The 15792-nt window shown below is 42.8% G+C and overlaps 1 protein-coding gene across 5 annotated transcripts in view; it reads left to right on the top strand.

Annotated features, from left to right (window-relative positions):
* Positions 1 to 15792, top strand: part of erfl1 (Ets2 repressor factor like 1) — a 50290-nt gene that overhangs the window by 9586 nt on the left and 24912 nt on the right. For 3 of the 5 annotated variants that reach the window (XM_046043829.1, XM_046043831.1, XM_046043827.1), the window contains exon 2: positions 3641 to 3801. The gene's annotated coding sequence lies outside the window, so the exon portion shown is untranslated. Of the gene's footprint in view, positions 1 to 654; positions 793 to 2842; positions 2935 to 3640; positions 3802 to 15792 lie in introns of those variants that run through there. The other 2 variants (XM_046043828.1, XM_046043830.1) reach the window with 2 other exon arrangements.

The raw sequence follows: 15792 nt of genomic DNA, 5'->3' as shown, positions 1-15792 counted from the left end.
TTTTTTTTTTGGGGGGGGGGGGGGGGGGGGTGACATTGTTTTTTTCTCGTGGAAAAGAAAGTTGTGGTTGTTGTGCACAAGTGAGTGTGTTTCAAATATCTCTTAAAATGTTTGTGCTTGCGATATTATTGGCCATTATTTTTATGATTTCACTAGAATAATTGTTTTGCTCGTATTCATGTCAGTTTGCGGATTGCAGTGTAGCCTTGCAACAAAAAGTTGAGTCGTGCGTATTTTACGCAGGCTCTTGGAAGCTTGGATTTTGTTGTTTTTATTTATTTTTTAGCTCCCGTTTTCTTTTCGGAAACGTTGTGAAAGTTTCCATCTTTTTGTAAACACACACACGCGCAGTAGGAAAGGGAAATAAATATCCTGGTTTTGGTATTTGCAGGTGTGAAAGTTTCAGCTATACGGGAGCACTTTGATGCGTTCAGCTGTAGACGTTGGCCCGGATTAGCCTTTAAGTGTCTCTATTTGTTAAAACGTCCAGCCCTCACCTCCACGCCGCCGTATCAATCAGCCAATTAAACAGCCACTCACACGCGGCGAGCTGCACGAGACCTCAGCCGGTGCGTCTCTCTCTCTCTCTCTGGTCCGTCTGTGTGTGTGTGTGTGTCTGTGTGTGTGTGTGTCTCTGTGTGAGAAAGTGACCCCGTGTAATTTACCTTTATAATATGTTTGAAAGTGTGTATGTGTGTGATGTTTGAGCTTGGGTGCATTTATTTTTTCTTGTCATGCTGCTAGTGCCCTGTGCTCAGCTCTGGGATGTAATTACACGTGGTAATTTTTTGGGTAGGCCTAATCTTTATTTTTAATTAATTAATTAATTAATTATTAATTATTCAGTTGTTTGTTTTTGTTTCTCGGCCTGAAGTCTGAGTCATTTCACCCACCTGCCGCGAAGAGCCTTAGTTTTCAACGAATTTCCTCACCATACACCAAACATTTTTATTTTGCAAGTTTATAATCGCAGCATTAAACCAGATTTCCCTCCCCAAAAAACAACAACCAATCAACTAACACTGGTGGACTATCTGTGACCATCCGTCAATGTGTTCACCCAAGGAAAATGCCGAAGTTTACTCTGTCAGGAGTGAATCCGTGTATTTTCAGACTCGCATGGGAGTTTGTTTCAGAAGTGGGCGCATCGATACAGCGCAGAGCCAAACTTGGAAAAAAAAAGACTTGGAATAATCTTTATGTGGATTCGCTGGTTTCTCCTCTGATTTTCCTTTTCTTTTTAGGTGTTTACCCCCTTACAACTTTGATGCATATTTATGCGCGCCGTGGGTGTACTCCATCAATTATTTGTGCCAGTATATTTCCAGATAAACAGTGTTTGTAAATCAATACATGCATGTAACTATTGCAGATTAAAAGATCGATCAATGGATCCGCGTAACCCCAACCAATGTTGTTTTTCTGCCGTCAATTATTCACATCTAACTTTATACAACATCAGCCTGTCTCAACAAAGTTTTGCAGCGTGTGTCTGCGCTTGTGTGCGTGTGTGAGAGAGAGCGTGCGTCTTTGACTGAAATCCAGAGGATTTAAAAGACAGGGAGCTTTCGGTTAATTTGTTTAATTTGCAGTTCACAACATATTCATTTTCCAAAATATAATAATAATAATAATAATTGTAATGCCTTCTATCCATTCTTAATGAAATGGTTATTAAAGAAACACATGGAATAAATAAAATAAAACTGAATTGCAGTCTTTATCTGATTTATAGCTTCTTTAAAATTTTTTTTAAAAAGTCGTGGCTGGTTTTTGCAACTTTTTACTAACCAGACAGCCTATGATTCCGCCTCTTGGCCTGAAACAGATCACCTTGCCTGTATTTTCTGCGTGTGAATTGAAGTTTCAGGCCAACGTGTTGAACCTCTCTCCTCCAGTCTCCCCTACGAGCTCGGGCCGCTTAATTGGATTGGATAATTTCCCTGGTTCTGTGCTCCTTCTCGCAGGCCGCCTCATCCGTCTCTGTACTGTCAATACTTGGTGGAAATATTTCCGACATTAAATGGCATTTGTGGAAATTTCTCCCCACGTCACTCGCCCTCCCCTCCTTCATCCTTCACCTCTGCACTGCCGGGTTTGAACTTGTTAACCCGTCCAATTACATTTGTTATAATATCAGCGCTTTAACGCGGCTGCTATTTACCACAGATCGCTCCTGTCACCGATCCTCTGCTCTATTTATTTACAGGGACAATAATAATAACTCGACTGTAGACCTGCTCTCACATAACAAGTTTTCGTTTCAAACTAATGGGCCTATTAAATTATGTTTGTTATTGTTTTTATTATTGTTATTATGTGGAACGAATATTTATCAAGGCAACCCGGTTTGAACTTGAAACTCCACCTTTCCCACTTTATTTTCGATTATGTTATTAGATAAACATAATCGAGATCATAATCATTTGATAATCTAATTTGGCCAGATTCAGACATTTAATTGAACCATTGTGAATCAAATACACCAAAACTAATTTACTGCTGTTCTGTGCATAATTAACTTGTAATTCACTCGCCGTCACTTCCACAAAAAAAATATATAAATATAGCTGTTATTTTTTTATTTATCCGTGGATCTATTCATCGCTTTATTTTTAGAGAATTGTCAAAACTAATATATTATATTAAATTCCTATTTTTCTAGAAGTTACCTGAGTTTGTAAGTCCAATATATATGCTTAGAACTAGCCTTAGTTTTCAGGTTATGATCGTGATTCTTGGGTGAGGAGTTCATATTTTGTATGCAATCTCCCTTCCTAAATTTTCTTTTCTTTTCTTTGTTCTACACCCCCCACCCCCTCTTTCCTGTTTTTGGAAATAGACTATTGGCATTCTTTTATTCATCTAGTTCGACCTATGGGGCATCTCACCTCTCCCCATCTCCATCCTATTCGGAAAAGAAACTTCTGACAGGTGCGAGAGGCGAGTTTGATTTTTTAAAAATGCTCTCATCCTTAATGTGTTGTCATCTGGAAAGCAATTTCGTATGATCAAAGTGCGGCTAGTTAGTGCGGTCAATATCCTTTCCAGCAAGCTTCTCATATATCGATAACAAGACAGCAGAGCCTCTCGCTGAGCTGCATTCAGGGCCTCTGCATCCGCTCTGTGTGCCGATAAACCCGGATAGGCAACATCCCCTGCGTAAAATAGCTACAACCATATACATAGGGCTACATCTCAGAAGGCTTTAATATAAATACAGCAGAATTATAAGTCACTCTGGTTATTTTGTTTGGATTTGTACGGTCATAAACTCGAATAAATACAACCAAGTACGATTAGGCCATTTATAAATAGCCTAAGTGTGAAGAATACGTCATAGGAATAGGCCTATTATAGTAATTTTTCTCACAGTGGTATCTCTTCCTCCCTCTCGCTGTCTCCGTTACTGTATAGCAGTAAAGAGTAAATAAGGTGATTGATCTGTGGTCTATGGGGTCCTGTGGGAAAACAATACAACACAAGCCCCAGGATCGGCTCCACTCGCCGGCCCGTAGTTTATTTAATTTTGTAAAATTAATTTTAAATTATGATTTCAATGAAAGTTTTATCCACAGAGACTTGTCCGTTAATAAAGTTTTTATTTAGCCTGTGTTATTTGTTATGGGTGTTTTTTCAGTGACGCCTTTGTGCAGTGCGACGGCGGCACTTTTCCCCTCTCGCCTCCTTCTGCCTCCTGGGTCGGAACAAGCGCGGCGGCGAACAACCTCCAGTCCCAGAGACGGTGATCGGGCTTCGGCCTCAGGTGCATCTCTGAGGCGGGGCGACGCGGAAGTCCAGGTGAGTGAACTTCATCCTCCTACTCACCTTCAACCTGCCTAATATCTCCGCCTCCCTTTGCTTTCCTTGCTGCTTTTCTTTACAAGCCTTCATTTGCCTATTATAATCACGCTCATTAACACAAAAAACAAAATATTTTCATATTATAGGGACCTGAAGCCATTTAAGGTCAATATGTTTTACCATAGGATGAGTCATGTGTTATTTGTTTAAAACTGTCTAGTGTGTCCATTTGAAGATAGAAAGTGTGACATTTGCAGTTAGAAAAGTAATTTTATTAAAAACTATATTTTAAAGATATATTAAAGCACAGTATGAAGTCTGTGATACCTCATGACTCACTTCGCATATTGGGAACAAAGACATTATCACAATGTGATTTAATGTGTTGCTTCAATTTTGACCGCTGCAGGAATATCTTGGTCATATTTTTTAATCAGCATTGGATTTAGTTTTTCTTTTTTTCCTGTATTGCTTTTGAAAATGTGTCAGCGATGAAGCAACACAGACCTGTCTGTGAATAATCAAAGGCGTCCAATGGGCCATGCAGTAGCCCTTGGCCATTACCGATCACATGCAAGATTCTCCTCCAACCAGCCAATGTCTGAACGCTTCCTCCGGCTCCTTCGCTCCCTTCTAATTCTTCCTGTCTGATATTAGCCCCTTGGCGCACCTTAAAATTTGTGTTTCATTATTCATTATTCAACACACATTACTGTTTGGTTGTAGACACACGTCTACCTGTTACACTCCAAGCCTGTAGGGCAATTGAAGGACTCCTCTGTATCTTCCCATCTCCAAGCCTCTGTCCTGCAACCCCCCCCCCCCCCCCCTTCCCCTGTTGTCTCTTGTTTCCCCACCCGGTAACTACAAACTTGTTCACAATAATAACAGCCAGATATATCATCTATCTCTCTATCTAGCCTGTCGGCAGTTAGTGGAGTGGCTGAGAGACTTGCAGGCGTGAAAGGTCAGTTAATCAATGGCGCACAATTTGACAAATCCCAGCGACTCTTATCATCCTCACGGGCGTTTAGGGCCGAAAGGAGGACCACCGAGATAAATGCTTAATCCTGACTGCACTGTGAGAGAGAGAGAGAGAGAGAGAGGACAGATACAGGAGCACTGTGAAACAGATTGACATGCAAAGAGGTTGGGAGGTCGGGAGGTTGGGGCGGCGGGCTTTGAAAGAGTTGGCGGGTCGAGAGAAGAGAGAAATGGGAGAAAGGAGACGTGGAAGTGGCTCAAAGCAAAACTGTAAGGTGAATAAATGTGGCCGCATTTGGAAATGAGAGATTCTCCTTTTCTCTGTCACAGTCAAAAAAACAACAAAAAACGGGCGACTTCAGGGCTCTCAGATCATCAAAATTTGCCTCAGGCTGGACAGGCCATGCACATCCCTTCTGGGCTGACATAGAAATCCTGGTTCACCCTCAGCTATGGCTCTGCCGCTGTGTGTAAAGTTGAGAAAAACCTGAGGAAAACAAAGGTGTATGAGTGGTTGAATTCTCCTGTGGCATGTTAGCCCGCCTGCAGCAGTGTGCAACCAAGAGGAAAATGAGCTTTTGTCCACAAGGCTGGCCTCTTTTTTCCCTCAGTTTTTTGAACTGCAGGGTTTTGGAAGGTGGCTCAATTTCTTTGCCCTTATACCCTTAACAAGGATCACCCCAGTATGATATGGTGGCAGTTGTTGTATTGAATTGTAATGCACCCTTTATTTCTTGTTGTGGCTTTATTGGCGTTAATTTAATTTAGGTTAACGGTCAAAATGCTGTCATCGTCACGAAAAGGAATTTCTTGAATGTGTGGGTGCGCATGTACACTTTCCGTGTACATGCTTTTTCAGATGGGTGCCAGGGAGATGCTTGGGCAATCACACAGACAGACGCTCATGTCCTTTATCTCCATCTCAATACAAGTTCAGTGTAATTCGATTGAGATTAGTTGCACTGGCATGACAGCAGATCCCTAGTATTGCCAAAGCACTTAGGAGGCAATGACAGGACCACATCGACGTGTGCTAACACATACACAACACCCTGTGACTGGCCAACCTTGTAGAGAGACAAAAACAGAGAGAGAGAGAAAGTGGGGAGATGGAGTGACAGCCAAGTCAAAGAGGTTTTGGCAAAATCTCAGGATGACGAAGTTAACGAATGATAGAAAGTTGTCGAAAGAGTGTGAAAAGAAGAGGAGAAAAAAATTATGAAGGGACCCGGATGACGAGCCGAGCCGAAGCATGACAGAGTGCGTCCAAAAAGATGAAAGAATGATTGACTCACAGGGAGAGTGAGGGAGAGAGAGGAGGTGATGGAAGGAGAGTGAGGGAGTGAGTGGGGAGAAGGGGCTGAAGACAGAAAAGCAGAGGACAAGAGATAAAGGGAGAAAGAGAGGATAAAATGTTTAAGAGTGATGTACGAGAAGAGGGGAGAGGAAGAGATTTACTAGAAGAGAGATTAAGTCAAGTTGTCCCCGGTCAGTCATTAATCCGATTTAAGAGCAATTAAGGTGAGACTGATTCCTTCCTAGAGAGAAAGAAATAAATGGAGAGGGTGAATTGGGAGGGGGGGGCAACAGCGATGGAGAGACAAAAAAAGTGATTGAAAGAGAAACGTGGGAAAATAAAACAGGTGTCTGAACTCTGAATGCTTGTTTGTGGACAAAGAAGCAATGCAATCTATACAGAAACATGCACAAAATATGGCTTTAAAGGTTTGAAACGGTTAAAGGTCGAACAGAGGTTATTGAGAGAGGTGAAATCTTTTTTTAGAATGGTAGTACATAAGGTTTTAATCATGGTTTTCTAACACACTGATGTCCTTTGCATAACAGACGTCCATTTTTGATCAGACTGTGGATTTCCCATGAGGTTCGGGATCATACACAAGCAACTCCTGACCCTGTTGACAGAAGCTTAATGTGAAAGCAACCAACCAGGACCTCCAGTCTGCATGTTAGAGCTCCGCTACCTGTGAGATTATTCCTCTGAGAGCGGACAGAACTTGTAAAGTTGAGTTTAAGGTGAAAGTCCAGTGGCAGAGAGGAGAAAAAGACAGAGGTAGAGATATGGCGAGTGAGGGACAGAGTGGACGAATCTCCTTTGAATGAAAATGAAAAAAGCACAGAAGCAGTAAAGGTAGCTCCCCTCCTCATCCTCCTCCTCCTCCTACTTGTACTCCCACTCCAACAAAACCCTCCAATCCGTGCTCGGTGTGCTCTGTTGTTCCAGATGTGTATCAGAGGTCTCAGGGTCGACAGAGGGGTCCCTCCACTGCTGTAGCATTTCTGTGTCTATTGGGAGATGGTGGTCCTGATAGTTTGGCCGTCTGACACGTACACAACAGTACATAAATCAAACGCACACATACACGCACTCGCTCCATTTATCTCCCACTCAAGCAGTGCGGTGATAGCAGCCGACTCTGCATAGAGTCAGAGAGAGGTTGTGGTCTGTCTTGTTAAGTGGAAAAGTAATGGGTAGCTGTAAAAGGTTTACTTCTGTTGCTGCCGTCTCTATTGTTCAGGCCTTTCCAGTATTTGTGCCTCTTTTGTTTGATGTGCTTGAACAGTATATAGCACACTCGACTGTGTCCATAATTGCTGTTCCACATAACTGCAGGACAGTAGTTTGTTATTATCAACAATATGAATGAGCCTGTTAAGGCAAAGAATAGAGCAAATTGAAAGCAGAGGTCACAGATTTTGTTGTGCAACATTTTAAGCATCTGAATGGAAAATGTTTTGCATGACTTCATTGACTTACATCAGTGCTGAATACATCTGTTTTTTTAAAAGCAGCTCACCATTATAGGACAAAAATTACCATATACACGTCTCCTGATGTCATTTCACTTTTTATCATGGCTTTTCTTTTATCCAGATTCTGTCTATTTTTCTGTGGCACATTCATTGCAGTTTTTATGTGTACCAATCTGTAGCCCATCACAAGTCCCAGATTGAGAGGCCATTTGGCTGCTGTTGACAGGAGGGAGCAGCTATTGACAGGGCCCTGCCGGGGAGGCGTGTCTCAGGCCCCACGTCCAAAGCGTTTGTGGCGTTTAATACACTGTAGCAGTGGTCTTCACAGCCCTCACCCTGCATGCTACTGCCATAGGGATCAATATGCACTGGGTTAGAGAGAAATGGACCATCTGATGCACACTCAGAGAGGGGGATGAGGGGAAAAGAGTGAGAGAGACAGAAACAGCGGGGAGGGGTGGGTTAGCGACGAATTTAAAGGAAAAAGGGAGGAACAAGCTTGTAAAAGGGAAGATGGTGAGACCAAATGGAGGAGAAGAGAGGAAATGATTAGAGGCATGGTTTAAAAGACATGGAGGCTGCCCAGCACCAAGATAGATAGCAAGGGAGAGAAAGTGGTCAGTGGTTGAAAGAGACATTCAGCTGGGAGAGAAAACAGATTGCAGTGAACGGGGATAGACGCTGAAAAAGAGGAAGACTCTAGACACCAGGGAGGATACACACAGGAAAGAAAGACATAAGGGAAGAGAAGAGTGGGAGATAGGAAGGGAGAAGGGGGGTTAGATGAAAGGAGGGGGGGGAGAAAAACAGAGAGAGAGAGAGAGGTGCAAGGGAAGGATGAGGAGAAAGGGGAGGGGAGGGGGGTAAAATTTCCATCAGGTTTTCAATTGGGGCGGATCAATAGTGTATTAGAGCTCACCTTGACCCCGTCTCTCCCCCTTCTCCCCGGCCCAGCACACAGGCCAAGCTACTCTCCCTCACAGCAGGGGACGGAGAGGGGGAGAGATTGCATTACGGCCTCCCTTTCTCGGACCAAAGTGGCAGAAAATGGCACAATAAAAGGAAAAGCAGACAGAAAGAAAGAGGAAAACTAAGTCGCGGCAGGCAGAAAACAGAGAAAGTGGGAGACTAGGAGTAAGAGAGAGTGGAGTGAGTTGGAGGAGACACCAGCAGGTGTTGTCGTGCTTGTTTGGACAGAGCTTTTCTGGGAGAGGAAACTGGTTGGGTGCTGGGGGGTGTGCATGCCGACATGACGTGCGTGTTTATTTCACCGCAACACTCAAAGTGTCAGGTTGGAACTGGAATATGTCTTCCACACAAAACCAATGCAGGCAAACTTACATCCGTAAAGAGCACAGACTCACACTTGCATATAGAAATTGTTAATATAATTGTGCACACTCTTGATACACTCACAGGGACTGTAGACCTTGTTAGTTAGTGCTCTGTATTGCCACACACAGTGTCCTACGGGTTGTATTTTTGCTGTTTGCCTCGTTCATTGTGTCTGCATGTACAAATGCTCACAGACAATCATGCATAAGCTGGATCTCATGGGACATTTGTAGGGGCTCCTTTGTGTTTAATTTTATTTGTATGATGTATTTGAACAATATGGGCTTTATGCAATTAGCGACCTGTCCAGGGTGTACCCCACCTTTCGCCCGATGTCAATTGGGATTGGCTCCAGCCCCCGCGACCCTGTACGCAGGATAAGGTTGACAATGGATGGATGGATGGATGGGCTGTATGCATTCCCTGCTTTAAATTAAACTTGACAATAATCATCTTAACCCAAGAAAACACAATTTAAAGCTGAATTAAGCAATTTCTGACCGCTAGGGGGAACAACACAATCCAAAACGACCTCATAGAAACAGAGCAACTGATATCACCCATGTATCCTAGGAATTTTGTCCATATTGGATGATACTACACCTAACAGTTTATATCCAGTTCCAACATTCATTGCCAACAGGTCAAAGTGTGCCCTATGAAAGCAAAGGCTACACTACAGAAGGCATTTCAGGTGCATCTTTCAGCCAGACATCTTATTTATTAACTGTAACCACAATCTTTCACCAAACTGTATCAGACTATAGTTGCCATGCTCAGATATTGTAGAAAGCAATCCTTTTCAAAAAACATTGGCACTGGGTGCAAAAAAACAAAAACAAACAAAAATACTGCCATTGAATGTATTCCAAGGTTTTGCAGACATATCCAATCAATGTTCTTGTCTGGTCATAGGTTTGGATATACTATACACAGAGAAGCTTGAACATCACAGCGGAATTATGTTTCTGACCACCCAATGAACGTCAGACTACATTCATAGGCCTTTTTGCTACATTTTGGTCTCCACCAGCTGCTGAGCACAAATATCTAGCTCTTTAGGTTACTAGATGGCTGAGCTTTCATCTTCAGCAACTGGTTTTACTTTTTCGCAGTATCATGCTAGCCATTGTAGTACACGTTCACCCGATCCAAGTGTATCAGATGGAAATGGCTGCTTAGGATTTTATTTTGGGGGTATTTGGGGTTTAGTCAGAGAAACAAAACAATGGGCTAAGAGCGACTAAAAGCTGCGTAGAGCTTCTGAGTTGGCCGTCGGTCTTCAGTGGGTGTGACACTACAAATTCACTTTGATTCAATGTTAATATCACCATTAGAGCAATTTTTTAGTTTTCTGATGAAACTACAAAATTCAGCAGAGCAAAAACTAGGTCTGTCCTCATTTCCATAGGAAGGGATGTGAGAACCTCTGCATTTTGTAGGATTGTAATGACCTGCTGCGAGAATAAGTTGCACACAAACACTCAGACATGCAGACAACCAGCAATACACCCTCCATCACTGGAGGACAGCAAGACGTGAAGCTGTGTGAGGAGGACAGAGGCAGGGGGCAGAAGGAGCGCATTGATGGGGGGGAGAGGTTGAATAAAAAAAATTGATCTGGGAATTTAGCATTTAGACACAGTTTACAAAGCGATATAGAGGGGAGGCCCAGGAGCAGAGGGGACCGTGCGGGGGAGGACATTTAACTTTACAATAGGTCAGCTCTGGCTATTTCACTAACTGTAACCCTGACATCCTGCCTTGTGTGCTGCACCGTGTATATACCATAGAAAATAAACTCGAAATACAATTCTCAGATTCTCAACGATCCATCTTTGGGCGAGCGTGTGATTTAGCTGTTTAGACAGGAGCTTGTTTGTAAAAGCGCAGACCTACTAGCAGCACCATCCTCATCTCTTCCCCACATTTCCTAATGCTGTTCCTATTGTCACCCATCCACACTCCAGTGCACATGCACACACCAAAGATGCCCGATAACAACACACACATGCACAGGCACACACATAAGCACCCTATCTAACGCATACACACACAGTAACACACAAACTCTGTCCCACTCGCTGAGGGGGAGAAAAGGAAAGAAAAAAGGAGAGAAAAAAGAAATCGATCGCCGGGGATAGCGGTGCGCGTCGGAGAATCGTATCTTGTCAAAATAATATATTACCCTCATCCCCGCCTGATCGATGCGGTGGATTAGGGACGGAGGGCTCCCTCTCTCCCCACCTCTCTCCCCCTCTCTTCCTCCTCGGTGCTTGGTGCAGTTTAATATTTACCTCCGTGAAAGAGCGGCCGCGACGGCTCTCAACCCTAATTGATTCCGACACATGGGGCTCTGTGCTCAGGCTGTGGATGAGAGAGGGAGGGCCGGCTGGAATGCAGAGGGAGAGAAGAGAAAAAAAGAAAAAGAAAAGAAAGAAAGGAAGAAAGGATTGAAGAAGAAAAGAAAGAAATGAAGCAAAAACAAAACAGGAGGATAAGACAACAGTGTAAACATCAAAATAGTGGAAAATTTGGTGAATGCATATGCTTATTTCAAGGAGAGGGTAGATAAAAGACATCTATAAGGAAGGAGAATGGAAAGGGCAAAAGTGAAAAGGCCAAACTGAAGTAATCAGTTTAAAGAAGTGGATGGATAAAGTTTACAGGGGTGATAGAGAGACAGATGAACTAAAAAAACATGTTGGACACCACGGAGGTCAGAGGAAATATAGTTGGAAAGGTGTAAGATGGAGATAGGAAAAGCCTGGGGTAGAGTAGGATTACGATGTATGGGGGAGAGGGATGAATGGAACGGATAGCGGAAAGGAAATGAATCAGGGAGAATGAGGGGAAACGGAGAGGAGTAGGTGGAAATGGGACAGCCCGCGGAAACGGCTTCAGGAGAGCAGGAAGAGAAACGGGAGGGATGAGGGCCGAGGAGAGCAAATGAGAGGGGATTAAGAGAGCGACACCAAGATGGATAGAAACAGAGGAGTGAAACATGACGGCTGGAATGTAGAGCACCAATAAAAACGCGAGAGACGGGGAGGGAAGAAATAGGGGGATGATGGAAAAAAGAGCCGGGCGCAGAGGTGACAGAATGATATCAGGTGGGATAGACAGAAAACAGGAGTGATAGCGGAGCGAGAGGCGGGAGGGTAGAGAGGGACCATATTTTCCGTTGAAGGAACTGGCCTGTCATGCTGTTCCGCCAGCGCAGAGCAGCTCTATAAAATACAGGGAGCAGGCGGGTCGTGTCAGGTGACTTATGTGTATATCTAGGATTTGTCAATATGTCTTTCTGTCTTCCTTCCTCTGTGCTCCCACTATTGCACCATCGCTCCTGTGCTCTCTTTCCCCAACTCCAGTTGTGCCTCCACTCCCCCTCTACGTGTGTGTTTGTCCCAGTTAAGTGCTCACTTCTTCTTCACAGTGGCCTTGTTCATCTTTGTTCCTGTTTTCTCTGTGGGTGCAGATATGGAGAAGGTATGGAAGTCGCTTGTGCCTATGAGCATTGGCTCACAAGCCAAACACGACTGGGGCACAATGACTTGAGGACTTGGCAGGCTTATATCCCCCAATGATTCTCCATTATGATACAATAGAGGCAGGATGAGCATTGCAGTTAAATTGACATCATTGACAGAGCGCCAACACAAATATTCTCACTGATGTTCATATCATGAAGTCTGCCTCACCTATCACACTTACATAGTTTCTGTTTTTCAGTTTCTCCTCTGCATGTCTGCATGTATGAATGAATGCATGTGTTTGTGTGCATCTCTCGGTATGAGTTCTCGTCTAGTCAGTCGTTGCCCCCGTACAGAAGCACCGGGTGGTAGGTTGATTTATTAATGTGGTCCCAGGGAGCATTGCACCTCCTCTTCCTCATTTGGCATGGTTTAGTATCCTGAGCACAGGCCTGCGGAGACCAGGTCCATGGGGGGGCCAGACATCCTGCAGATATGCTGCCCTGGTCTACAACTGGTGGACACTCACAAATTACCCAGCTCTACATTTCATGGATATTCATTAAGGCAGCACGTCAGAACTTCTCAGAACAGTTCTGTCTGGCCAAATGTGAGGTTGCTGCAATGTTGCCTTTATTATCTGCTTAGATTTTAGTTCATACTGATGCCTTGACCACATGTAACTGCCAAGCCCAGTTTAAGGTCTTGAAATTTGTATTTCAAGACTTGCTTATAGACAGTGAAAACCAAAGGGTTTGGGTTTTCACTGTCTATAAGCTAAAAAAGGATAAAGGTATGAAAAAAGCTCTCACTACTGATTTTGACACAGATCTATTTTGAGCTGCCATCACGAGTCCATGACAATGGAGTCTCACTGCGGAAACAGAGAGAGGGGGAAAAATACAGCAGAGAGAAGTTGCACTCGAATGAAACAGAACTTATTTATTTTTACAGAACAAGCTGAAAATTCCCAATATATCTCCATGACTTCCTCCGTCTCTGATCTATTGTTTTTTTTCCCACCCTCTTCCCTCTCTCTCTGTCGCTGTGTTCTTTATTTACACCTCTCCCCTGCTCTCTGCAGTGGCTCAGGGAGCGGTAACAGAAGTGTCACTTGTCATTATTGGTCTAATTCAGTAATCCGTCATCGTGCACTCACTGTATGCAGCGCATTATACGCCGGCACAGCAGGTGTACTACGCACTGAGGTGGAGATTCGATTTGACACGCACACACAGGCGAGAGGCCCGACGGGGGCCGGGGCAGACGGGCGGTGTGTGTATGTGTGTACAAAGTGTGTATCTACATTTGTGTGTGTCTATATAAGAGAGAGTGGGAAAGGGAAACACTGATAGAAAGATAGAGAGATTGAATTTTTGTGAGTGTGTGTGTGTGTGTTTGCATACACACGGATATATGACTTCAGTAAAAATGCAACAGTCCAAGAGGTAATGGGAAAAGAGAGAGATAGTACTAAAGTTGAGACAGAAAAGACATTAGAAAATTCTAGTAAATATGAAAACAGTCATAACAGAACTGTATTCATTTTAAAAAGCATGTCCTTAAGTAAAGTATATCATGGAGGCTCCATTCATTTTGAGTCTGTGCTCGTTGAGCTCAGAGTTTGCTGTGTCTTGTTTGTGTCTGAAATATTTTTCTCCACTTCAAAGTTTGTGTTCATCTGTGTGCTGAATATGTTTCATGACCCTAAGGTCCATGTAACCCAGTCAACAACCAGTAGGGAATATAAAACTGTCTGAAAACAAGGCGATAATACGATCTTCCATACAAAACAAGGTTGTTTTAAATGTGGTGTCAAGTTGTATTGATTCTCGACGTTTGTGGTTAATTTTTACTCAGTTCTCTGGACTGCAGGCTTTTCTGCATCATAGTTTTACAAACTTTTTTGTTATCAACTTGTTATTTATTTTAGAAAGTGTCAAAAGAACCGAATAATTCATAAAAAATTACTAAAATGTGTTTTTAATGGAAGCTTATAATTATAATTAATTAACCAAAATACCGTCAAGTCAATCTAATTTATGAAATTAGCCTTTGGAAATCTGTTGTTGTCAAATAGTTTATTCTCTTTTCACATCTCACTGAACAGCCAGCCTTCTCGGGCCACATTTAATTAAGAGAGAGAGAGGAAATGACACGCAACAAAAAGGGACCTTGCGTTTATATGGTCAGCATTTTAAACCCTTAAGCTACCTGGACGCCCGCACATTTTATTATCAGATCATATGGACTCATTCTGCCACATTAATAATAACGACTACAAGGAAAGTCACTTGGAAAGTAATAATAGATCGCTTTAAGGGATGTAACAGGAAGTTTCACTGGCCAGGTGTCAGCCAACATTTCTCTCTGTACCCTCTCATCAGTTTATAACAACAACAACAACGTAAAGGTAGGTACCATGCAAGTTTTTATCCAACTGGTCCTATCCACGAATAGAGATCCATCAAGAACAGCTGTCTCAAAGATCTTTGGTGGTCCTCTTGCATGAATATTGGTTTATTATGGGTAGAAATGCTATGATAGGCCCATCAAAGCCAAATCTTGTGACTAAGTTTGTGATTAAAAATGATTATGTTTAGATACAAATCACAAGAAGCTATGAGAAATTGTTGTGTGCAGGTTCAACTTGGACATAGTGAGGTTAGGTAGACGTTGCTACGGTTAGGGTTATTGTAAGAATGCCAAATCCCTGAAGGCAGGCATTTATATTATCTGCTTATCGTTGGTCTATCTTGTTTGTTTGAACAAATATAAGCTAACAACAAACTAAGACTGGCCAATACCCAATTTTATTTTACCAAGACTTTTGCCAGCAAGCACCTTTGTCCAATCTCAAAACCAGTAACAGGTCTATACTTAGGACATCATAACTTCATCCTCTAATTTTAAATATTTTTTTAGGTTAGTCAATCATACTTATTTTGTGGTTTTTATTGAGTGGTATTTACTTGTCCTGGTGTCACTATGATTATTTGTTCCATTTTATGTCATTTGTCATGCAAATGCTTTTTGTACACCTGCTGTTTGACACTTTTACAAATAATCATAATACATTTTTGCAAATTCAGACATGCTTGTAGCTTGTTCTCTGTTATTGATGGCACCTTCGAACAGTAGCAGTCACTGGCTGCACTGTACTCCTAAAGGTCAACACTTAGTAGGTTTGAGGTTCAACGAAGCTGAAACGTTCCCACATGTCACACAATATTGATTGCATATGGTAGGGTGATCCCCAGTCATGAATAAATGGCTCCTCTGAAAACAATTGCAAACAAAAACACTTTTAGGCAATAATGTGAACCTCACCTCCCACAGGGTCCCAGATGGTGCCAGATGCACTGCACTCTGGGTAAGAGAGTTTTTTTTTGTCTGAACCAGTGTAAGATGGGTGGATTTAAAG

Source organism: Micropterus dolomieu, linkage group LG03, assembly GCF_021292245.1.
Source record: "Micropterus dolomieu isolate WLL.071019.BEF.003 ecotype Adirondacks linkage group LG03, ASM2129224v1, whole genome shotgun sequence".
Lineage (NCBI taxonomy): Eukaryota > Metazoa > Chordata > Actinopteri > Centrarchiformes > Centrarchidae > Micropterus > Micropterus dolomieu.
This window is presented reverse-complemented; position numbering and strand designations above follow the sequence as displayed.